Consider the following 24,566-nt stretch of genomic DNA (forward strand, 5'->3'; position numbering starts at 1 on the left):
ATGAAATGAACTTGTCTTATAAGGGAGGTATAGAACCTGAGGAGGATTTTCTGAAGAATAAAAGGAAGGCCAGGTGTGGTGGCTTAAGCCTGTAATCCCAGCATTTTGGGAGGACAAGGTGGGTGGATCACCTGAGGTCAGGAGTTCGAGACCAGCCTGGCCAGCTGGCCAAGATGGTGAAACCCTATCCCTACTAAAAATATTTTTAAAAATTAGCTGGGCATGGTGGCGGGTACCTATAATCCCAGCTACTCAGGAGGCTCAGGCAGGAGAATCACTTGAACCTGGGAAGCAGAGGTTGCAGTGAGCCAAGATGGCACCACTGCACTCCAGCCTGGGCAACAAGAGTGAAACTCCGTCTCAAAAAAAAATAAGAATAAAAAAGATACATAGTTGTTGGCAGCGAAGATATTTTAGCCGACTGTCCTCTGCTCCTGAATAGACAGAACCAAAATATACTTGGAACAACAACAATGACAATAACCACAATCTCTATAAATATCAAGGGAAGGAATCTCAAATTAGCCGCAGAGCCCAGTTAAGTTTTTGCCATGTTGTTTCTCTGAGATACTTCAATCAGCACAAATCAATTGCCCTTTGGCTATGTTCCTACTATAATTAACCTCAAACCTAATGATGAGAATTGGTTTAAATGAAGAAGCCAATTCTGATGAGGTATATTCTAAGGAAAACCTGAAAAACATTCTAGTTGGCAGAAGTCAGGTTTGTGCCCCTTTCTTCTTGTCAGCATAAGTATCTACCCTTTGAGTGTTTGACTAATGTTAGCAAATTAATTACCGTTTAATTATGATGTAGAAAGACATCTACCTATTTTCCAGAAACTGCTACTCTGTTATGGGTAAATTGGTTGAAGATTAATCTAATTTGCCTATTGTAGAAATAGGCTGGACTTTAAAAAATTCATGCCTTATGTTCAGTTTTCAGAATGTTCCCATAGACATTGCCTTTTATATGACATTGCTATTGAAGATGTAGTGGAGCCCTGAATGATACTCATGCTACAGTGCCAATGAAAGGCTGTAGGAGACAATTCACGATTCCTATCCCTCTATGCTTGATAAAGCTGTGCTGGTCATAAAATGAACTTGTCTTGGTAAGGGAGGTACGGCCCTCAGAACCTGAGGAGGATTTTCTGAAGAATAAGAGGACCCAAAGGGGTGTGTATGGAATGGAGATGTGTGATGGAATTGAAACTGTAACAGGATCAAAATGGAAACATTAGAAACAAAGACCTCACTCTTTCTTGGAGGTTTTGTTCAAGTCAGTATAATTGAGATAATATGCCCACATAGTGCACCCAGAAGATGAGCTCATCCATTGTGGATCCTGCCATGTTGTAATTCAGAATTACTCCTCAAAATTACAAAGCTGTTACAGTCTGAGTGGCAGCGTTGCCAGAGAATGAATCCTCAGAGAACCCTGGCTAGCCCAAGTCAGAGGAACCACTCCTTGGCTGCTAATCCACTGTGTCTATAATAGTTCAGCCCTGATCCCTGACATTATGCTGCCTGAGTCACATGCTCTTGGAGAAGATGACATCAGGTTTAAGTAGAAAGGTCAAAAGAGGACAGGGAGGCAGGGCAACTTGGGTCTAGGCAGATGAACCCTCGATCAGATTACTTAGAAACAGATTAATGAGAACACACTACAGGGGGTCTCACTGTCTTCACACAGAAAAAGACTTCTCCTTGAGGAGGGCTCACAAATTCCTGAGAGTAATGATTATGCCTGTGGAGAAACAAAATATCCTTGAAGTGGAATTTTTGAACCCACTTATATATAATTGGTCGTGGCAGACAGGAGAAAGCCTGACGCTGCAGGCTTCAAACATATTCAGGAAGACGTAGTTAATAGAATAATTCATATTAAAATCTTAAGTCTCAATCTCTCCTTATCCCAGGTTATCACTTTAAGATATTAGGCTAGTTAGATCTCTAAAGTTTGATTAACATTTTCCAAGGACAGGAGAAATTATTCTTGGTATGGGAGTTGATATTCCTCTTTCAGTAATTTATCTCCTTGAGCTATTACAAAACACTGAATATATTGCTACTTTTGATATTTTCAAAAAATATTGGAAAATGCATCTGATGCAAATTGGTAACTCACGGCAATATTTTTGGATGATACCTGGGTTCAATGCCCACATGAGCTGAGCCCAAGCTCCACATGATATTGTGGAAGTTGTCAGGTGATATCCTTTCAGCTGGCACACCAGGCCCTTCCTTTTCTCACCAGAGCAGAGAACAAATTTTTGGTAAACGTGCAAAGCTCATATGACTAATGAGACTTGGTCTGGCCCCTAATGAGATTCAAAGTCCCATTACACCAAAATAGAAATCAGAGCATCACAACAACCTTGTGAAAGCCCCAAGAACTATTCTTCTCTCTAATATAGGAAGAATGAATTGCACAACCTCAATAAAAAAAAAATCCTTAAATGTTGCCATACTCACTAAATCCTGCATTCTGATCCCAGCAGCAGTAGCAAGGGAGTTTGTGGGAGGGCCCAGTTTCTCCAGTATCAATCCAAAAGGTCAGGAATGTGTTTCAGCTGCCATCAGGAAAGTACTATCAATTTACCACACATAGGGTTTACCTAACCCATTAGAAGCTATTTCTGTTTTGTTTGTTTGTCGGTTCGTTTTAAAAACTTGTGTCTTGCTCTGTCACCTAGGCTGGAACATAATGGCACCATCACAGCTCACTGCAGCCCAGACCTTCTGAACTCAATGGATCTTCCCACTTTAGCCTCCCAAGAAGCTAGGACAGTTGCACACCACCAGACCCAACTAATTTTGTTTCGTTTTGTTTTTTAGGTAGATGGGGTCTCACTATGTTGTCCAGGCTGATCTTGAACTCCTGGGCTGAAGCGATCCTCCAACCTCGGCCTCTCAAAGTTCTGGGATTATAGGTATGAGCCACTGTGCTTGGCCTAGAAGCTATTTCTGTAACCCATTTATTCCCAGATTCCCAGTCTATGACTACAATGGAAAGTATCCTTCCATTTCATACCAAAAATATTACAGTATTCTCTCCTGCGAACCCACTTGCTGGAAATTCACCTCTCTCAAAGTGGTTTCAACTATATGTGAAACTTTACTGGTGCTACCTTATATTTGCTCTAAAACAGAGCTCTCCCATGCTTTCTCTCTCATTTTTTCAACTCATTGTTTTGACCTTCAGGAGAGCTCTGCTATCATGTTCTCATATCTACCCACTGAAGCCCACTGTTATCCTGACTTTAGCCTCAGGAAAAATAAACTTTTTCCTTTGGTCCAAAGAAAACATCCTGATAATGATTCCTGCTTTTTGTTGGGGCTAGGATGAAGATGTAATACCTTTTGGGCCTAGGGGTTCTTTACCTGGAGTTTCTTATCAAAATATGCTGGTTGTTTCCTTCTCTGAACTGCTGTTGTCCCTGTTGCCACTCTGACAAAAATAGAAGCTTGATGTTGCAGCTTCCCTGGGCACAGCTTACTCCAGCATGAGCCTGCCTTTTCATACCTCAAAGTCCAGGACCAAATAGATCCCTAATTCAGAGACAGGTGGAGGTCCCTCCTTCTACAGTCCATAGTTTTAGTTTATTTCCCACATGGGGATTATCCACTTCCAAGGATGACTGATAGTGGGAACATTCATTCTCTCAAAAGAAAAAGCCTACTTCCACCCAACCATTCAGCCTAACAGGTGCTCGTTGGCCCCAACAATACAATCACAAAATGGTCTAATATTCACCTCTTTCCCAAAGTCAGGGCTAGTGTCTTATCCATGGTCACTTTTTAAACATTTGTATTTTCTACGCTTATTATTTCTTAGTTACAGAGATCTCTTGGTCCATTAATTAGTACATCAGTCAGGGTTCGGCATGGGTCTGGAAAGAGAGGGCATACTCCATGTGGGCAATTGAGAGTAGTAAAGGCACTATCTACAAGGCCCGAGCAAGGTTTGCAGAAATCAGCAATAGCATATAGTATCTGGAATTTGCAACAATGAGGGGCTATTACTGCTCAAAATTCTGAAATGGAAAGGAGAAGATATGTTTACCAGAACTCACAAAGCATATGGAGAGAACTGTGTGACACAAGTGCTAGCTTTCAGTAGACAAACTCAGCCAACCTTGGGCACCCTGGTGGGGAGGAAGCTGGGGAATAAATACCCCGATCTCACATTCCTCCATTTTCCACTCTCCTGCCACAGTGCTGCTCATCCCCACCCCACTCACCAAGCCCATCACTAAGCCAGAAGGCAAAGGTGCTTGTTGATGTGGTCAGTGTAGATCAGCCTCCTAGGACCAGAGCAGGGTAGAAAAGGACAAAAAGTAGATCCGGAGGGGCAAAAGAAGTTACCTAATGAAATTTCCTATGTGAAACTCAAGCTTTTTTTTCTCAATTTATTTCTTAAAAGTTGCAAGAAATCTTCTAGTGTTAGCGTAAGGGTACTACAATTAGATTCACCTCATTTTTGCTTCTTGATTTTAAAAGCTTTAACCATGTGCCTTCTGAATCATTGCTTTCACAAACCCAAAAGCTCTAATCATTTTTGTTGTTCCCTACTCAGCAGTAGCCCTTCGTCAAACATTTTATTGTAACTCTCTGCTCCTGAATATCTTCAATAATTGCCTTAAGGTTCAGCAACAAAAACTGCATACATTATTCTAGAAGCATACATCCCAAGGTAAGAATGGAAAATACGCTAATTAAATCATGAGAACTTTCAGGACAATAAAAGTTAAAATAAAATTTAAGGAAATAAGAAAATATAGAAATGTTAAGAATTGAAACAATTTAGAGGCAGTTAGGAATTATTAGGAATTAGCACCACATAGACCAGAGACTTAAATTCATAGCAGGCCTTGGGGTAGAAGTTTCCATAAGTTTAATGTACTTCTGGTAGCTTGAAATTGATTCTATTTATTGGGAATATTTTGCATAGCATAATCCAATACCACCCATGACTAGATATGAAATGTGCATGAATCTAGCCCCCAAATAAAATGTCAAATATGATAATAGCACCAAAGACTGAAGGGGATGGGACTGAGGGTAAGAATGGAGGAGGGAAAAAGCAGCTAAATTTTCCATTCTTTCTTTTTGAGACGGAGTTTCGGTCTGTTACCCAGGCTAGCGTGCAGGGGCATAATCTTGGCTCACTGCAACCTCTGCCTCCAGGGTTCGAGTGATTCTCTGGCCTCAGCCTACCTAGTATCTGGGATTACAGGCATACATCACCATGCCCGGCTCATTTTTTTTTTTTTTTTTGGTAGAGACAGGGTTTCACCGTGTTGGCCAGGCTGGTCTTGAACTCCTGACCACAAATGATCCACCCCCCTCAGCCTCCCAAAGTACTGGGATTACAGGCGTGAGTGCCCGGCCAAATTTCCCATTCTGTTTAAGAATGGTAGCTATTGGCCGGGCGCGGTGGCTCACGCCTACAATCCCAGCACTTTGGGAGGCTGAGGCGGGCGGATCACGAGGTCAGGAGATCCAGACCATTCTAGCTAACACGATGAAACCCTGTCTCTACTAAAAATACAAAAAATTAGCCGGGAGGGTGGAGCCAAGATGGCCAAATAGGAACAGCTCCAGTCTAGAGCTCCCAGCGTGAGAGACGCAGAAGATGGGTGATTTCTGCATTTCCAACTGAGGTACCGGGTTCATCTCACTGGGGAGTGCCGGATACTGGGTGCAGCACAGTGGGTGCAGTGCACCGTGCGTGAGCCGAAGCAGGGCGAGGCATTGCCTCACCCGGAAAGCACAAGGGGTCGGGGAATTCCCTTTCCTAGTCAAAGAAAGGGGTGACAGATGGCACCTGGAAAATCGGGTCACTCCCACCCTAATACTGTGCTTTCCCAACGGGCTTAACAAACGGCACACCAGGAGATTATATCCCGCACCTGGCTTGGAGGGTCCTATGCCCACGGAGCCTCGCTCATTGCTAGCACAGCAGTCTGAGATCAAACTGCAAGGCGGCAGTGAGGCTGGGGGAGGGGGGCCCGCCATTGCCCAGGCTTGAGTAGGTAAACAAAGCAGCCAGGAAGCTCAAAATAGGTGGAGCCCACCACAGCTCAAAGAGGCCTGCCTGCCTGCCTCTGTAGGCTCCACCTCTGAGGGCAGGGCACAGACAAACAAAAGACAGCAATAACCTCTGAAGACTTAAATGTCCCTGTCTGACAGCTTTGAAGAGAGTTCTCCCAGCACACAGCTTGAGATCTGAGAACGGGCAGACTGCCTCCTCAAGTGGGTCCCTGATCCCTGAGTAGCCTAACTGGGAGACACCCCCCAGTAGGGGTGGACTGACACCTCATACGGCTGGGTACTCCTCTGAGACAAAACTTCCAGAGGAGCGATCAGGCACCAGCATTTGCGGTTCACCAATATCCACTGTACTGCAGCCACCGCTGCTGATACCCAGGCAAACAGGGTCTGGAGTGGACCTCCAGCAAACTCCAACAGACCTGCAGCTGAGGGTCCTGACTGTTAGAAGGAAAACTAACAAACAGAAAGGATATCCACACCAAAAACCCATCTGTATATCACCCTCATCAAAGACCAAAGGTAGATAAAACCACAAAGATGGGGAAAAAACAGAGCAGAAAAAGTGGAAACTCTAAAAATCAGAGCGCCTCTCCTCCTCCAAAGGAACGCAGCTCCTCACCAGCAACGGAACAAAGCTGGACGCAGAATGGCTTTGACGAGTTGAGAGAAGAAGGCTTCAGAAGATCAAACTACTCCAAGCTAAAGGAGGAAGTTTGAACCAATGGCAAAGAAGTTAAAAACTTTGAAAAAAAATTAGATGAATGGATAACTAGAATAACCAATGCAGAGAAGTCCTTAAAGGACCTGATGGAGCTGAAAGCCATGGCACGAGATCTACGTGACAAATGCACAAGCCTCAGTAACCAATGCGATCAACTGGAAGAAAGGGTTTCAGTGATGGAAGCCAAAATGAATGAAATGAAGTGAGAAGAGAAGTTTACAGAAAAAAGAATAAAAAGAAATGAACAAAGCCTCCAAGAAATATGGGACTATGTGAAAAGGCCAAATCTACGCCTGATTGGTGTACCTGAAAGTGACGGGGAGAATGGAACCAAGTTGGAAAACACTCTGCAGGATATTATCCAGGAGAACTTCCCCAATCTAGCAAGGCAGGCCAACATTCAAATTCAGGAAATACAGAGAAAGCCACAAAGATACTCCTTGAGAAGAGCAACTCCAAGACACATAATTGTCAGATTCACCAAAGTTGAAATGAAGGAAAAAATGTTAAGAGCAGCCAGAGAAAGGTCAGGTTACCCACAAAGGGAAGCCCATCAGACTAACAGCTGATCTCTCGGCAGAAACTCTACAAGCCAGAAGAGAGTGGGGGCCAATATTCAACATTCTTAAAGAAAAGAATTTTCAACCCAGAATTTCATATCCAGCCAAACTAAGCTTCATAAGTGAAGGAGAAGTAAAATACTTTACAGACAAGCAAATGCTGAGAGATTTTGTCACCACCAGGCCTGCCCTAAAAGAGCTCCTGAAGGAAGCACTAAACATGGAAAGGAACAACCGATACCAGCCACTGCAAAAACATGCCAAATTGTAAAGACCATCAAGGCTAGGAAGAAACTGCATCAACTAACGAGCAAAATAACCAGCTAACATCATAATGACAGGATCAAATTCACACATAACAATACTAGCCTTAAATGTAAACGGGCTAAATGCTCCAATTAAAAGGCACAGACTGGCAAATTGGATAAAGAGTCAAGACCCATCAGTGTGCTGTATTCAGGAAACCCATCTCATGTGCAGAGACACACATAGGCTCAAAATAAAGGGGTGGAAGAAGATCCACCAAACAAATGGAAAACAAAAAATGCAGGGGTTGCAATCCTAGTCTCTGATAAAACAGACTTTAAACCAACAAAGATCAAAAGAGACAAAGAAGGCCATTACATAATGATAAGGGATCAATTCAACAAGAAGAACTAACTATCCTAAATATATATGCACCCAATACAGGAGCACCCAGATTCATAAAGCAAGTCCTTAGAGACCTACAAAGAGACTTAGACTCCCACACAATAATAATGGGAGACTTTAACACCCCACTGTCAACATTAGACAGATCAACAAGACAGAAAGTTAACAAGGATATCCAGGAATTGAACTCAGCTCTGCACCAAGCGGACCTAATAGACATCTACAGAACGCTCCACCCCAAATCAACAGAATATACATTCTTTTCAGCACCACACCACACCTATTCCAAAATTGACCACATAGTTGGAAGTAAAGCACTCCTCAGCAAATGTAAAACAACAGAAATTATAACAAACTGTCTCTCAGACCACAGTGCAATCAAACTAGAACTCAGGATTAAGAAACTCACTCAAAACTGCTCAACTACATGGAAACTGAACAACCTGCTCCTGAATGACTACTGGGTACATAACAAAATGAAGGCAGAAATAAAGATGTTCTTTGAAACCAACGAGAACCAAGACACAACATACCAGAATCTCTGGGACACATTCAAAGCAGTGTGTAGAGGGAAATTTGTAGCACTAACTGCCCACAAGAGAAAGCAGGAAAGATCTAAAATTGATACCCTACCATCACAATGAAAAGAACTAGAGAAGCAAGAGCAAACACATTCAAAAGCTAGCAGAAGGCAAGAAATAACTAAGATCAGAGCAGAACTGAAGGAAATAGAGACACAAAAAACCCTTCAAAAAAATCAATGAATCCAGGAGCTGGTTTTTTGAAAAGATCGACAAAATTGATAGACTGCTAGCAAGACTAATAAAGAAGAAAAGAGAGAAGAATCAAATAGACACAATAAAAAATGACAAAGGGGATATCACCACTGATCCCAAAGAAATACAAACTGCCATCAGAGAATACTATAAATACCTCTATGCAAATAAACTAGAAAATCTAGAAGAAATGGATAAATTCCTCAACACATACACCCTCCCAAGACTAAACCAGGAAGAAGTTGAATCTCTGAATAGACCAATAACAGGCTCTGAAATTGAGGCAATAATTAATAGCTTACCAACCAAAAAAAGTCCAGGACCAGATGGATTCACAGCCGAATTCTACCAGAGGTACAAGGAGGAGCTGGTACCATTCCTTCTGAAACTATTCCAATCAATAGAAAAAGAGGGAATCCTCCCTAACTCATTTTATGAGGCCAGCATCATCCTGATACAAAAGCCTGGCAGAGACACAACCAAAAAAGAGAATTTTAGACCAATCTCCTTGATGAACATTGATGCAAAAATCCTCAATAAAATACTGGCAAACCGAATCCAGCAACACATCAAAAAGCTTATCCACCATGATCAAGTGGGCTTCATCCCTGGGATACAAGGCTGGTTCAACATATGAAAATCAATAAACATAATCCAGCATATAAACAGAACCAAAGACAAAAACCACATGATTATCTCAATAGATGCAGAAAAGGCCTTTGACAAAATTCAACAACCCTTCATGCTAAAAACTCTCAATAAATTAGGTATTGATGGAATGTATCTCAAAATAATAAGAGCTATCTATGACAAACCCACAGCCAATATCATACTGAATGGGCAAAAACTGGAAGCATTCCCTTTGAAAATTGGCACAAGACAGGGATGCCCTCTCTCACCACTCCTATTCAACATAGTGTTGGAAGTTCTGGCGAGAGCAATCAGGCAGAAGAAGGAAATAAAGGACATTCAATTAGGAAAAGAGGAAGTCAAATTGTCCCTGTTTGCAGATGACATGATTGTATATCTAGAAAACCCCATCATCTCAGCCCAAAATCTCCTTAAGCTGATAAGCAACTTCAGCAAAGTCTCAGGATACAAAATCAATGTGCAAAAATCACAAGCATTCTTATACACCAATAACAGACAAACAGAGAGCCAAATCATGAGTGAACTCCCATTCACAATTGCTTCAAAGAGAATAAAATACCTAGGAACCCAACTTACAAGGGATCTGAAGGACCTCTTCAAGGAGAACTACAAACCACTGCTCAATGAAATAAAAGAGGATATAAACAAATGGAAGAACATTCCATACTCATGGATAGGAAGAATCAATATCGTGAAAATGGCCATACTGCTCAAGGTAATTTATAGATTCAATGTCATCCCCGTCAAGCTACCAATGACTTTCTTCACAGAATTGGAAAAAACTACTTTAAAGTTCATATGGAACCAAAAAAGAGCCCACATCGCCAAGTCAATCCTAAGCCAAAAGAACAAAGCTGGAGGCATCACGCTACCTGACTTCAAACTATACTACAAGGCTACAGTAACCAAAACAGCATGGTACTGGTACCAAAACAGAGATATAGATCAATGGAACAGAACAGAGCCCTCAGAAATAACGCCGCATATCTACAACTATCTGATCTTTGATAAACCTGACAAAAACAAGAAATGGGGGAAGGATTCCCTATTTAATAAATGGTGCTGGGAAAACTGGCTAGCCATATGTAGAAAGCTGAAACTTACACCTTATACAAAAATTAACTCAAGATGGATTAAAGACTTACATGTTAGACCTAAAACCATAAAAACCCTAGAAGAAAACCTAGGCAATACCATTCAGGACATAGGCATAGACAAGGACTTCATGTCTAAAACACCAAAAGCAATGGCAACAAAAGCCAAAATTGACAAATGGGATCTAATTAAACTAAAGAGCTTCTGCACAGCAAAAGAAACTACCATCAGAGTGGACAGGCAACCTACAGAATAGGAGAAAATTTTTGCAACCTACTTATCTGACAAAGGGCTAATATCCAGAATCCACACTGAACTCAAACAAATTTACAAGAAAAAAACAAACAACCCCATCAAAAAGTGGGCAAAGGATATTAACAGACACTTCTCAAAAGAAGACATTTACGCAGCCAAAAAACACATGAAAAAATGCTCATCATCACTGGCCATCAGAGAAATGCAAATCAAAACCACAGTGAGATACCATCTCACACCAGTTAGAATGGCAATCACTAAAAAGTCAAGAAACAACAGGTACTGGAGAGGAAGTGGAGAAATAGGAACACTTTTACACTGTTGGTGGGACTGTAAACTAGTTCAACCATTGTGGAAGTCAGTGTGGCGATTCCTCAGGGATCTAGAATTAGAAATACCATTTGACCCAGCCATCCCATTACTGGGTATATACACAAAGGATTATAAATCATGCTGCTATAAAGACACATGCACACGTATGTTTATTGCAGCACTATTCACAATAGCAAAGACTTGGAACCAACCCAAATGTCCAACAATGATAGACTGGGTTAAGAAAATGTGGCACATATACAGCATGGAATACTATGCAGCCATAAAAAAGGAAGAGTTCATGTCCTTTGTAGGGACATGGATGAAGCTTGAAACCATCATTCTCAGCAAACTATTGCAAGGACAAAAAACCAAACACCACATGTTCTCACTTACAGGTGGGAATTGAACAACGAGAACACATGGACACAGGAAAGGGAACATCACACACTGGGGCCTGTTGTGGGGTGGGGGGAGGGGGGAGGGATAGCATTAGGAGATATACCTAATGCTAAATGACGAGTTAATGGGTGCAGCACACCAACATGGCACATGTATACATATGTAACTAACCTGCACGTTGTGCACATGTACCCTAAAACTTAAAGTTTAATAATAATAAAATAAAATAAAATAAAGTAAAAAAAAAAAAATTAGCCGGACATGGTGGTGGGCGCCTGTAGTCCCAGTCCAGCGGGCGCCTGTAGTCCCAGTCCGGCGGGCACCTGTAGTCCCAGCTACTTGGAAGGCTGAGGCAGGAGAATGGCGTGAACCCGGGAGGCGAAGCTTGCAGTGAGCCGAAATCGCGCCAATTCACTCCTGCCTGGGAGACAGAGCGAGACTCCGCCCCCTACACCAAAAAAAAAAAAAAAAAAAAGAATGGGTAGCTATTAATTTTTGGTGTTGATGTAAAAATGTAGGCTTAAATATGTCAGGGCAACCATTAGCACTGTAAAGATGGGAATTAAAACTGTTTTAAATTCTACTTTTTATTGATATATACTAGGTGTACATATTTTCAGGGTATATATAATTTGTAAAGATCAAATCAGCATAATTAGAAGATCCATCACCTTAAATATTTGTCTTTGGCCGGGCGTGGTGGCTCACGCCTGTAATCCCAGCACTTTGGGAGGCTGAGGCAGCCAGATCACCTGAGGTCAGGAGTTCAAGACCAGCCTGGCCAACGTGGTGAAACCCCATCTCTACCAAAAATACAAAAATTAGCCGGCTGTGGTGGCATGCACCTATAATCCCAGCTACTTGGGAGGCTGAGGCAGGAGAATCGCTTGAACCTAGGAGGCGGAGGTTGCAGGGAGCAGAGATCGTGCCATTGCACTGCAGCCTGGGCAACAAGAGCAAAACTCCATCTCAAAAAAAAAATCGTCTTTTCTTCATGCTAGAAACAATTGAATTATTCTCATCTAATGATTTTGAAATATACAATAGATATTGTAAACTATGATCATCCTATTTATCTATTGAACACTAGGTTTTATTTCTTCTTTCGAACTGTATATTTGTACCCATTAGTCAAGCTCTCTTCATCCCCTCACCCCACACTTTCTGGTGCCTATGGTAACCAGCAATCTATTCTCTATTTCATGATAGTCACTTTTTAAGCTCCCACATATGAGTGAGAACATGTGATATTTGTCTTTCTGTGCTTGGCTTGTTTCACTTAATATAATGACCTCCAGTTCCATCCATGTTGCTGCATGTGACAGGATTTCATTCTTTCTTATGGCTGAATAATGTCCTGTTGTGTATACATAGCACATTTTCTTTATCCATTCATCCATTAATGGGCACTTAGGTTGGTTCCATATTTTGGCTATTATGAATAGTGCTGCAATAAACTTGGAAGTGCAGAAGTCTCTTTGATATGTTGATTTCATTTCTTTTGGCTATATATAAGTAGAAAAATTACTGAACATATGGTAGCTCTATTTTTAGTTTTTTGAGGAACTTCTATACAGTTTTCCATAGTGGTTGTACTAATTTACATTCCCACCAATGGTGTATGAAAGTTCTCCTTTCTTCACATCCTTGTCAGCATCTGTTATTGCCTGTCTTTTTGACAAAAGCCCGTTTAACTGGGGTGAGATATCTCGTTGTGATTTTGATTTGCATTTCTCTCATGACTAGCAATGTTGAGCATTTTTTTTCGTATTCTTATTGGTCATTTATATGTCTTCTTTTGCGAAATGTCTATTCAGATTTTTTGCCCATTTTTAAATTGGATTATTTGTTGTTTTGCTATTGAGTTGTCTGAGCTCCTTATATATCCTGGTTATTAATCCTTTGTCAGATGAGTAGTTTGCAAATATTTTCTTCTATTCTGTGGATTGTCTCTACCTTGTTGCCTCCTTTGCTGTGCAGAAGGTTGATGTAATCTCATTTGTCTTTTGTTTTGGTTGCCTGTGATTTTGAGGTCTTACACCAAAAATTCTTTGCCAAGACCAATGTCCTGGAGTATTTCCCCAATGTTTTCTTCTAGTAGTTTCATAGTTTCAAGTCTTAAATTTAAGTCATTAATCCATTTTATTTGATTTTTGCATATAGTGAGAGATAGGGGTCTAGTTTCAATCTTCTGCCTATGGTTATCCAGTTTTTTCAGCACCTTTTATTGAAGAGACTGTTCTTTCCCCGTTGTATGTGCTTGGTGTCTGTGTTGAAATGAGTTGGCTGTAAATACGTGGATTTATGTCAGCGTTCTCTATTCTGTTCCATTGGTCTGTGTGTCTGTTTTTATGTGAGTACCATGCTGGGTATCAAAACTTTTAAACACTGTATGTGAGAGAAAAAGAATAACAAAATTTTACCATTTAGAAAAAAATCAGTAAAGGAAAAAATGTTCAACACGAAAGCATAATGAGTAGGAAACATAAATTACAATGACAGGCATACCACATTTGTCTTCGTTATCCATCTGTAATTCATTTTTGACCCCTCTCTCACTCTCCATGTCTGTGCAGTTGACTCACTTGATTTTTCCTTGGAAAAGTCTTGTGTCCGACCCTTTCCATTCCCACTACCACTTCTCTAGTTCCCTGGAGCCTGTACTAATTAAGTAGCTCTAGCACAGCATTTTTTTCTTTTTCTTTTTTGAGACAGGGTCTCACTCTGTCGCCCAGGCTGTAGTACAGTGGCGTGATCATGGCTCACTGCAGCCTTGACCTCCCCAGGCTCAGGTGATCCTCCCACTTCAGCCTCTCAAGTAGCTGGGACTACAGGTATGCACCACCATGCCTTGCATTTTTTGTATGAGGTTTGGTCAGGTTGCCCAGGCTGGTCTCAAACTCCTGGGCTCAACCCATCCATCTGCCTCAGCCTCTCACCGTGCTAGGATTACAAGCGTGAGCCACCATGCCCAGCCCACAGCATATTCTACCTTGGCCTTACCCACAGCAGTGAGCAATCTTCATAAAACATAACCTCACAGCCCTGCTCAAAAAGCCTTCAGGAGCTCCTCATTTCTCACCATCTACCCTCTTAGCTGGTTTTTGAGACCTTATATAATACTATCCCAGTTAATTGTGTTTTGTCAATTCTAAGACACATTTTTTTTAAAAGACCTTTGAAACATCTCTGAAATCAGAGTGCATGTTACAATCGATGGCAATCATGGTGTCTTAGATTCAATATTTCTTTTCCCAGTTTGCCCTGGCTACAGGATACCTCTATGCTAGAAAACAAGACTTCTCACTTTGTTATGCCATGACTCATTCTTTTATAGCTCCAAACTTTTGTTTAGACATCTCCCTCTGTCTGGGTATCCCTCTTCCTCTGCCTCCCTTAACATATCTCCCTGTAAAAATCAGCTCATCTTTAACAAGGCCCAGCTCAAAGGCCAGCGCCTCAAAGACTGCTTTATCCACCACCTTAGTGGGAACAACCGTCCCTCTGAATCCTCTCAGTTCCTTCTTTGTAAGTCTAGCATCTGTTATCACATAGTTCTTTTTAGTTAAATACCTGCATCCAGATTCGGTCCTGCAAATTGCTTGAGTGGACAGCTAAAATTGTGACATTATATGAAAGAACATGGGTTTCTTTCACGAGGACATTTTGAATAATTTCATTACAATCTGTGAAGTACTGCCATTACAGAACTCAGTGAGAATCCTGCTTTAAACTGCCCTCTAGAGGTAGTACATTATCAGTGAGCCAGAGAGAGACCTACAACCATGGATGGGTGAAAGACAGTGGCTGCTAACCAGCTGGGAAGGCGAGCTGCTGAGAGTATTTCTTCATCAGCAGGACTCACTAATTGGCCCTGTTTGTGGGAGTAGCTGTTGGAAAGGTCAAGCTTTGGGAAACCGTGTTGCTTGGAGATTGCCAGCCCTCTCCAGTTTGCTCAGATGAGTCACTGTGATGTCTTGGAAGGGTGGGGCCTGACTAAGTAATAGCTTCCCTCAGGAAATCCAGCCTGGGCTGGAAGTCCAGGAACTGTGGGTCATTTTCCAGGGAGATACTGAGCATAACCGCATCCTGTCAGAGGGTGTAGTCTGGGAAAAGAGGGCTACATGTCCATGTCATTGTCTGCAACAGGATTCTTCTCCATCACAGCTAATTTTGAACTCTCCCAAGCATAAATCTTTACTGCAATACATTCATAAAGCTCTATTCCCTGCTCCCTCTTTTTCTGAGTAAACTTCTGTGGCCGCGAGAAGATAAAAGTCATCTCAGGTGTTCTCTTGCTAGCCAGGAAATTCTGTGACTAAATTTTAAATGACTTGTGAATTTCCTGCTTAGTTCTGCTTCCTAGGGCAAATGCCATTTTCTGTAAGGGCCTCCCTGTTACATGACTTGACTTTCCGTAGGCATCCCCTCCAGCCTCAGTCTCTGCCAACAGAGGGATTAGATTCTAGAGGCTCCAGGTCCCTGCCAGCTTCAACATTCTAACATCTGCTTGGTGCTCAACATAGCTTGCTTCCCAGGCACTGAGTTTACGCATTAATGAGTTTGAAGTTCATTTCCCTCTGAGGCAAATCGGTTGGCATGATGTGATCTGGGGATGTCCTTTGAAAGCTTTCCATAGGATGTGACTTCTCTCCACGTCTTCATACCAGAAGACCTTGCATAAAGGTCACAATTGTTGAGCTGATTTCACCACAAGAAATCATTTTGTCTTAGAATTTTTTGCTCATTAAAAAAGGCGAGCACTTTGGGAGGCCAAGGTGGCAGATCACCTGAGGTCAGGAGTTTGAGACCAGCCTGGCCAACATGGTGAAACCCCGTCTCTAATAAAAATACAAAAATTAGCCAGGCATGGTGCTGTACATCCATAATCCCAGCTACTCAGGAGGCTGAGGCACGAGAATCACTTGAACCTGGGAAGTGGAGGTTGCAGTGAGCCGAGATCACGCCACTGCATTCCAGCCTGGGCGACCGGCGACAGAGTGAGACTCTATCTTAGAAAAAAAGTCATAGGCTGGGCATGGTGACTCATACCTGTAGTCCCAGCACTTTGGGAGGCCAAGGCAGGAGGATCACTTTTGAACTCAGGAGTTCAAGACCAGCCTGGGCAACATGGCAAAACCCCATCTCTACAAAAAATACAAAAATTAGCCTGGCATGGTGATACACCCCTGTAGTCCCAGCTACTCCAGAGGCTGAGGTGGGAGAATCACCTCAGCCCAGGAAGTCTAGGCTGCTGTGAGCCAAGATCACGCCACTGCACTCCAGCCTGGGTGACAGAGTGAGACTCTGTTTCAAAAGAAGAAATCATAAAGGTTTATTATAGAAAATATAGACATTATAGAAAATTATTAAAAAGGAAATAAGAATCACTTAAATGCAACTTCTCAGAGGTAATACTATTAACACCATGGCAGGCAACACAACAATTTTTCTTTGTGTGTATGATCATATGATTTTTTAGTGTTTGATACGGAATTGGAATCACACTTTTCAAACTGGTTTTTAGCCTGCTTTTCTCCTGTAATTATAAATGATTAACATTTCATTTGTCATTATGCAACAGTTCATAGAGTGGACTCTGGATGTAGCCTATCTGAATTTGAATCTTGGCTCATCATTTACTGTGTGACCCTTGGGCATGTCCTTTAACTGAAATAATTTCTGCAAATTCCTCATCTGTAGAATGGGGATAATAATGGTTCCTACTTCACAAAGTGTTGTGAATATTTAAGTGAGTCAACATTTGCCAAGTACTTAGAACAATGCTGGCAGGTAGTGTGGGCTTTATGGGGCCCACACTACTACAACTACTATAACTACTACTACTACTACAGCTACTATAACTACTACTACATTTTCTTCTACAACATCATTTTAAGACTGAATAGGATTACATTGTTGGGTTGTGGCATAATTTATTTAGTCAAAGTCCCATTCTTGAATAGAGTGTTCTGCTTTTTTGGTATTATGAATAATACTGCAACAAATACCCTCTTCTGTAACAGGACAGACTATGTACCAGGTAAGGGAGGAATGCAGTGATGGGAGATGGAAGAACTATGTTTTACCTTCTTTGTTTTGAGCTTGGTGGAGAGGCAAATATTTTGATATCTCACTTTTGCCTGGAAGGCTGCTACTGAGAAACCATTTAGACTTTCTGGCATCAGCCAGTCAAATATTTGGTGGTCCTTGCCAAACTAAATCACCTGGATTCCTAACCTAAGATTCTGGTCAGAAAAGGATTCTTAACCACCCATGTCATATACTCTGGCTCTTTACCCAATTACCCAATTGCTGCCATGGATGTCTCAGCCATGTGGGCTCTGCTCCAAGGAAGCATTGGTGGGTACTCAGTGAACTGTAGTGGGTCCCTGGAGCCTCCTTTTCCAGGCTGGTGGAGATGAAGGTCCTGCTCTGCCTTCTCTTGGAGCTCTATTCCTGTGGCCCTCCCCCTCAATACTACTGGAGAGAAGGGGAAGGGACCCCTTCTGGTTTCTAGACCCCTTCTGGTTTCTGTCCTTAGTTATAGTAATGGTTATGATGCATTCTTGTAGAATGGGCGCAGTTATCTGTCTACAAACTGAGGGAATGATAGAAAAATTTCATGGCTTCATGGAACAACTTTATACGACAAAGCTGTGCCATTGCAGACAAACACTGCCAAGAAGAAACCTTGCTGGGGGATTAGCAACTGATCAGATCACTTCCATGAAGATGTGCATGCGGGAGTGTGTCAAATGCCTAGTTCTTACAGTCTCTCAGGTGTCATCAACCAAACCACCTGCTTGGTTCTCAGCCCCTCCTAGCCGAAATTCATAACCTGACCACATTCTGGAAGACCCACAACTTCTAGATTTCTGCCTTTATTATCTCTTAGGTCCACTGGAAGGTTCTACCCACCTGCTATCCACTGTGGGGTTCTAGATAAATACCACTCCCTAGAGAATTCTCTTAATACATGGAGATGGGAGAGCTGTCCGCCAACCTCAATCATGTCCAAATCAAATGGTCATTTAACCTGGTGCCAGGGGGTCTTTGTTTCTACCAAGTGAGTGGATATTCTTTTAGAATACAAGGATGAAGCCACTGACACTAGATAAAAATAGTTGTGAAATAAGCAAAACTAGTCTATATTTTTAGAAGTCAGAATAATGATTACCCTTAGTGGAAAGGTCAAGCTCTGGGAAACCATGTTGCTGGAAGACGGTACAAGGGAGGCTTCTAGGGGGTGGATAACATTTTGGGTTTTGACCTGGGTGCTGGTTACATGGGTGTGTTCAATTTGTGAAAGTTCAATGAACTATACACTCATGATAAGTATACTTTTTTCAATTAAAAAAATTTAAGTAGGAGATATTGATAAACCAGAGTAAATGCATTAAAATAAAGAGCCCAAGGAGATCCACCTCTCTTAAGACTAGTGGTTCTTTCCTAGTAGGGCTACCAGATTTAGCAAATAAAAATACAAGACAGACAGTTAAATTTGAATTTCAGGTAAACAATGAATAATTTTTAGTTTAACTATGTCCCATGCAATATATGGGACATATTTATGCTAAAAAAAAGTATTCATTGCTTATCTGAAATTCAAATTTAACTAGTTGTCCTGCATGGCAGGATTTTATTAGCAACTCTAATCTTAAATCTTCTAAGTAAGTCTCTTCATCAATATAACAAAGTAAAAAAAGGTTATCTATTGAATTATATATATGAAGGATATATAGTCTTGGAAGGGAATACTAAAATCTGTAAATAAAGCATAGGAGACAAAGAAATGAGAAAATAAATGTTTTAATTTTTTGTTTTATCCATTCCTCATTCATTTCATATTTCTCTTCTGTTGTTCCTTGGTTTCTCATTCCCACATTCATATCAATGAAAATAAGGGAAATAAGATAAGTAAGAGAAATAAGATAATGCCAAATACTTCACACTTTCATTTAGTAAGTTTGAATTCACAACTCTGTTGGTCAATGTTTCTGAAAATATTGTTCCTGTATTTGTCTGTGTTTTTGTTTCTTATTTTTGACTGAACTATTTCCTCCCTATTTCACTGTTTCAGAACTTGGCCTGCAACCTTTGACCAGACAGAAGTTGAACCCTTCTCAGTCTAATCAGTGTTTTTCCTGCCTTTTCTTATCTTTAGGTTTCATAGGCTAAATGTGAAAAATCTATTTGTTGTTGATCTCAAAAAGGCCACGTTTTCCTCTCCAACAATGTTAACTTATACATACCTGCTACATTTCAATTGTTTCTTAAACAAATATGAACCAAAGTCAGAATTCCATTTCATTTCCTTTTTTATGCTTCCTACTCTTAAAGATGAAGAAATTCTGGTACAAATTAGTTGGTACAACTAGGCTCTATCAGTACATGGAATTGAGTTCCCAAGATTTTGTGCTTTGATACATTTTCAGTATATATTGATGGTAATAAAATTATTTCCTGCTTGAAAAGGCTCCTAAATTGTGACTTTGTCACCAAGAGTGTCATCCACTTTATTCAGAGTAAAATACTCAATAATTATTTTTATTTTTTTTCATTTAAACAATAAATACATGTCCTACAATACTTGAAGAGAGAAAGAAGGGGAAAAGAGGGAAGTTGCATCAACATCAAAGAAAGATTATAAAGTGCCTCTCAACAACCCATCTTTGAAATCCTAACCATCTAAAGGCTAACCATCCTAGTCTTTTCAAGTTAGTGGTTTCCTGCAATATTTTCAACTAAAAAGTATATTTTTGATTGAATCACTTCACCAATCATTGATCTACTCTAAATGACTTCAGACAATATTTTTCCTTTATTATCTTAGACACAACTGATTAAATCTACTGATTATCCTGTCATGGAGACAACTCTTTTTCTATACCATAAAATAGACATATTTAACCTCAAACCCTCTGTTCATAAGTTTTGCTGTGAAAATACAGTAGAGAAGAGGAGGGAAGAATGATAAAGATTTAATATGTGCAGAGAAGAATTTAAAAATATACAAAGACAAATTAGTATGAAAGCATAAATAAGGTAGAAAAACAACACTAATTTTCATGAAATAGTATTAGCAGAAATACATAAATCAAGTAGCTCTGGATTTTTCAGAACACTCCATAAGCATTAGTGAATGGTCCATTAATCAATAAATGATGTATACAATTGCAGAATCCTTAACAACTCTAATAGTATTTTCAACTCTAATATTCTACAGCAAATGCAATAATGAATTTAGCAGCTAAATGAACTCCCAGGAATGTGCTGGGTGGTTAGCAACAACTTATCAATTACTTGCCCTTGTAGTCTCTAGCATTCCTAACATTCAAAGGTCTCCAAAATCTGCTCCCTCCTACTTGTCCAACCTTATTTTCCACAACCCGCCTTGGGGGTCTGTTCTGATCAGGTCTTATTGGTTTCTAATCTCTGTACTCCTGGGGCTGTCAGAATAGTACCTTTCCTACTTCCTCCCTGTCCCCTCAAATCCTCCCCACTGTTCAGGCCTAGCTCCATTCAACTCCCACCACCTCCATTAAATTCTATCTATCTATCTATCTATCTATCTATCTATCTATCTATCTATCTAATATCTATATCTACTCTAGTCTATAGCCATCTTTTCTTTTGCTTGGTTATATTATTAAATTACTATCTGTACCACTAATATGGTATTTTATTATACATACCAGCTTATACCATCTTCTGCACTGTTTTCTTGAAGAGTTACTTAATATTCATGGGTATACGAACATACTTTTGTAAACTATAAAACATCCTACCAATGTAAAGTTTATTCCCTAGTTTATAGTCCCCTTGTGCATATATTTTTGTATGACATCTAGGAGAGCATTGTATTCTCCAATTAATATTTTCTGATGAGTGAATGCATGGAAGACCACTGGAATTGGAGCTAAACCACCAGAGTTTACATTTGCCACTTGTCACCTCTCTGACTTTGAACTAGTTATTTAATCTCCGTGCCTCAGTTTTTTATCTGTAGAATGGGGATAATAATGGTATCTACCTAATAAAGTTGAGAATTAAATGAATTTATACATTTTAAGTGCCTAAAACAGCTCGCTTAGCACATAGCCAGTGCTCAATAAATGTTAGTTGAATGAATGAATGAGACAGAATGCATTTCAATTAAAATCTAGAAACAACAATGTTATATTTTATTATCCCTGGAACTGTGATTATAAAATAACACATAAGAATGTCAAGGGAAATGAGTATATCTGTTTGAGATATAAGCCATTATGTATATATTTATTCCTAGATATATTTTTCAGAATGAAGCTTATATTCTATATTACTTAATTTGTACTTCTTAAATTTCAAAAATCATTTAGGGTCTATCTGAAAGAGATTTTAGTACAGTCACTTTTCTAAACATCTCATTACTTTTAGATCTGAATAAATAATGATTGCTGAATATTCTTGACCTTGGTTTATACTGTTTAGAAGATGACACTTAGAAACAGCAATTAATTCTAGACAATTTGCTCTTGATATCTGTGTTGAACTACTTTTGCATATATTATGGGTAAATTTTGATGTAGAAGTTGACAGTAGTAACTTCATGATGAACTTCTTGAAAACTATTTTCTTCTAAAATTTTACCAAAACATTTAGCTTGCCTAAGTTAATTTAACAAGTTAAATGTTTTCATTTTTACCATTCCAGTTTCTCTCATACACACACATACACACACAGAGAGAATGTAAAAAAGATTTCCTGTAATAATGATTTACACATACATCAGTTTTAAATTATGTCGTGATTTTTTTTGTTCTTGCTCTGTAGAGCCATCTGCTGGTCAATGATGTGTTTTATATACTTATATTAAAGTTTTTCTCTGTGTAATGTAAGGCTCTAACAAAATCAGGCACTCCCAGTAGAGTAGAGCTAGAAATCTGTGGCTCAAACAAAACTTGAAGAAAATGTCCTTCCAGGAATAACTATTGAGAGTAACTTGTAATAGTATAATGGAGAAAATAATCATTTATAGACAATGAGTAGGTCCTATATTTTGGATAATTATTTCATTCATTCAGTAAATATTTGTAAACTTCTTCCTGCTAATAGAATAGAAAAATACACACACACACACACTTTGTAGTATATAATTTTTTTAAATCTTGTATAGATCATACCTTTCTACTTATTAAAGTTAATAAAGTAAACCAAAACTTTTTTATTCTCCTTTTGTATGGCAATTACATTTTTATCACTTATAATTAGCATTCCTCCTTCAGCATCAGTATGAACTCACAGCCTTTTACAGTCTCAGCTGGTTTCAGTAACCCGTTATTATGGATATTACTACTTCTTTTTTTGAGATGGAGTTTCCCTCTTGTTGCCCAGGCTGGAATGCAGTGGCGCAATCTTGGCTCACTGCAACCACCGCCCCCCAGGTTCAAGCGATTCTTTCACCTCAGTCTCCCGAGTAGCTAGGATTACAGGTGCCAGCCACCACGCCCCGCTAATTTTTGTGTTTTTAGTGGAAGTGGGGTTTCAACATGTTGGCCAGGCTGGTCTCCAACTCCTGACCTCAAGTGATCTGCCCGCCTCAGCCTCCCAAAATGTTGGGATTATAGGCATGAGCCACTGCGCCCAGCCTACTACTTCTTTTCTGATACACAAATGTTCATAACCTGTTCAGGGGAGGCCCCCTTATATAGTGCCTTCTGTCCTCTAAGCACTTCTATCCTTGTATCCTTTCCAAACATCCTGATGTTTCAGATCCAACATAATTTTTTCCTGCCCTCAAACTATGGAGTCAACCATCCCCCAAATTTCCTGGTTCATATTAATGGATAGTAGTATTAGAGACTAAAAGCTGGATGCTAAGGGTGCCCACGTGAGATTTAGTTGAGAGCAAAAATGCTATCATTGATGTTATTGTTGCTTATAACAGACCTAGATAAATATATGTTTTAAGGTTATGCATGTACATTCATTTCTCCCCACTGATATACATTTGTATTACATTACCCTACCCAACTTTTCTTGAATTATGTGGTTTTTTTCCTATTACCATGGCATTCCCCTATGTAATTTAGTGTGCCACCTTTGGTAGATATTTATATTAATTCCAATCTTTTGCTTTTAACAACTACGCAATGAAATCATTACAGGTAAACTTTACACATATTCATAATTATTACCTCGGAGCAATCTGCTTGAAGTTTTTTGTGGGTTTTTGTTTGTTTGTTTTGTTTTGTTTTGTTTTCTTGAGACAGGGTCTCACTCTGTCACCCAGGCTGGAGTGAAGTGGCACGATCATAGTTCACTGCAGGCTCTGCCTCCTGGGCTCAAATGATCCTCCCACCTCAGCCTCCTATAAGCATGCCCCCACCACACCTGCCTAGTTTTTGTATTTTTTGTAGAGAGTAGATCTTGCCATGTTGCCCAAGCTGGTCTCAAACTCCTGGGCTCAAGCAATCTGCCCATTTCAGCCTCCCAAAGTGCTGGGATTACAGGCATGGGTCACGGCTCCTGGCCTGCTTGAAGTTTTTGATGTTACTGCTGAACTACAGAAGGCCAGGATGTTCCTAAGTGGGACTTAGTGGGATGGTGTGAAAAAAGCGCAGAATCAGGAATTAAATAGGGATTGAATATCTAGCTTTACATAAATCACTTCACTTCATTGTGTCTCAGTTTCCTCATTTATAAAAGTATGATAATGATAATTAGCCTTTCCAGCTGAATTTAACAGTTTTAAATAAGGTTTTACAATAATTTCTCTCCAATCTACTTCACGGGAAATTGTTTTACAGGTTAATTTAAAATAAACTATTAGAAGTGCTTTGAACAGGGTAGAACAGACTGGAAGAGACAGATGATTCACCTCATGACTGTCCTTTGTGCATGGGTCCACTTAACTGGAGCTGTCTGGTTTCTCCTCATGCCCTCATTCTTGACATCTTTAAACACTCATTCAGGGGTATCCACCACCATCTGAATGCAAAGGTAAGTACATACATTATAGGATATTGCTCACATCTGTCTTAGCTCCTCTTTGAAGTCTGTGCTAGTCACTTTGCAATGATGTTTTATGGCTTTTATT

The 24,566-nt window shown here is 40.1% G+C and overlaps 1 long non-coding RNA gene across 2 annotated transcripts in view; it reads left to right on the forward strand.

The window, feature by feature from the left end:
* Positions 1-24,566, forward strand: part of LOC134737796 (uncharacterized) — a 150,908-nt gene that overhangs the window by 124,516 nt on the left and 1,826 nt on the right. Inside the window, exon 5 of one of the 2 annotated variants that reach the window (XR_010123096.1) lies at positions 2,841-2,935. This is a non-coding gene — a long non-coding RNA (uncharacterized LOC134737796). Of the gene's footprint in view, positions 1-2,840; positions 3,243-24,566 lie in introns of those variants that run through there. The other variant, XR_010123097.1, reaches the window with a different exon arrangement.

Source organism: Pongo pygmaeus, chromosome 12, assembly GCF_028885625.2.
Source record: "Pongo pygmaeus isolate AG05252 chromosome 12, NHGRI_mPonPyg2-v2.0_pri, whole genome shotgun sequence".
NCBI classification, from domain to species: Eukaryota; Metazoa; Chordata; class Mammalia; order Primates; family Hominidae; genus Pongo; species Pongo pygmaeus.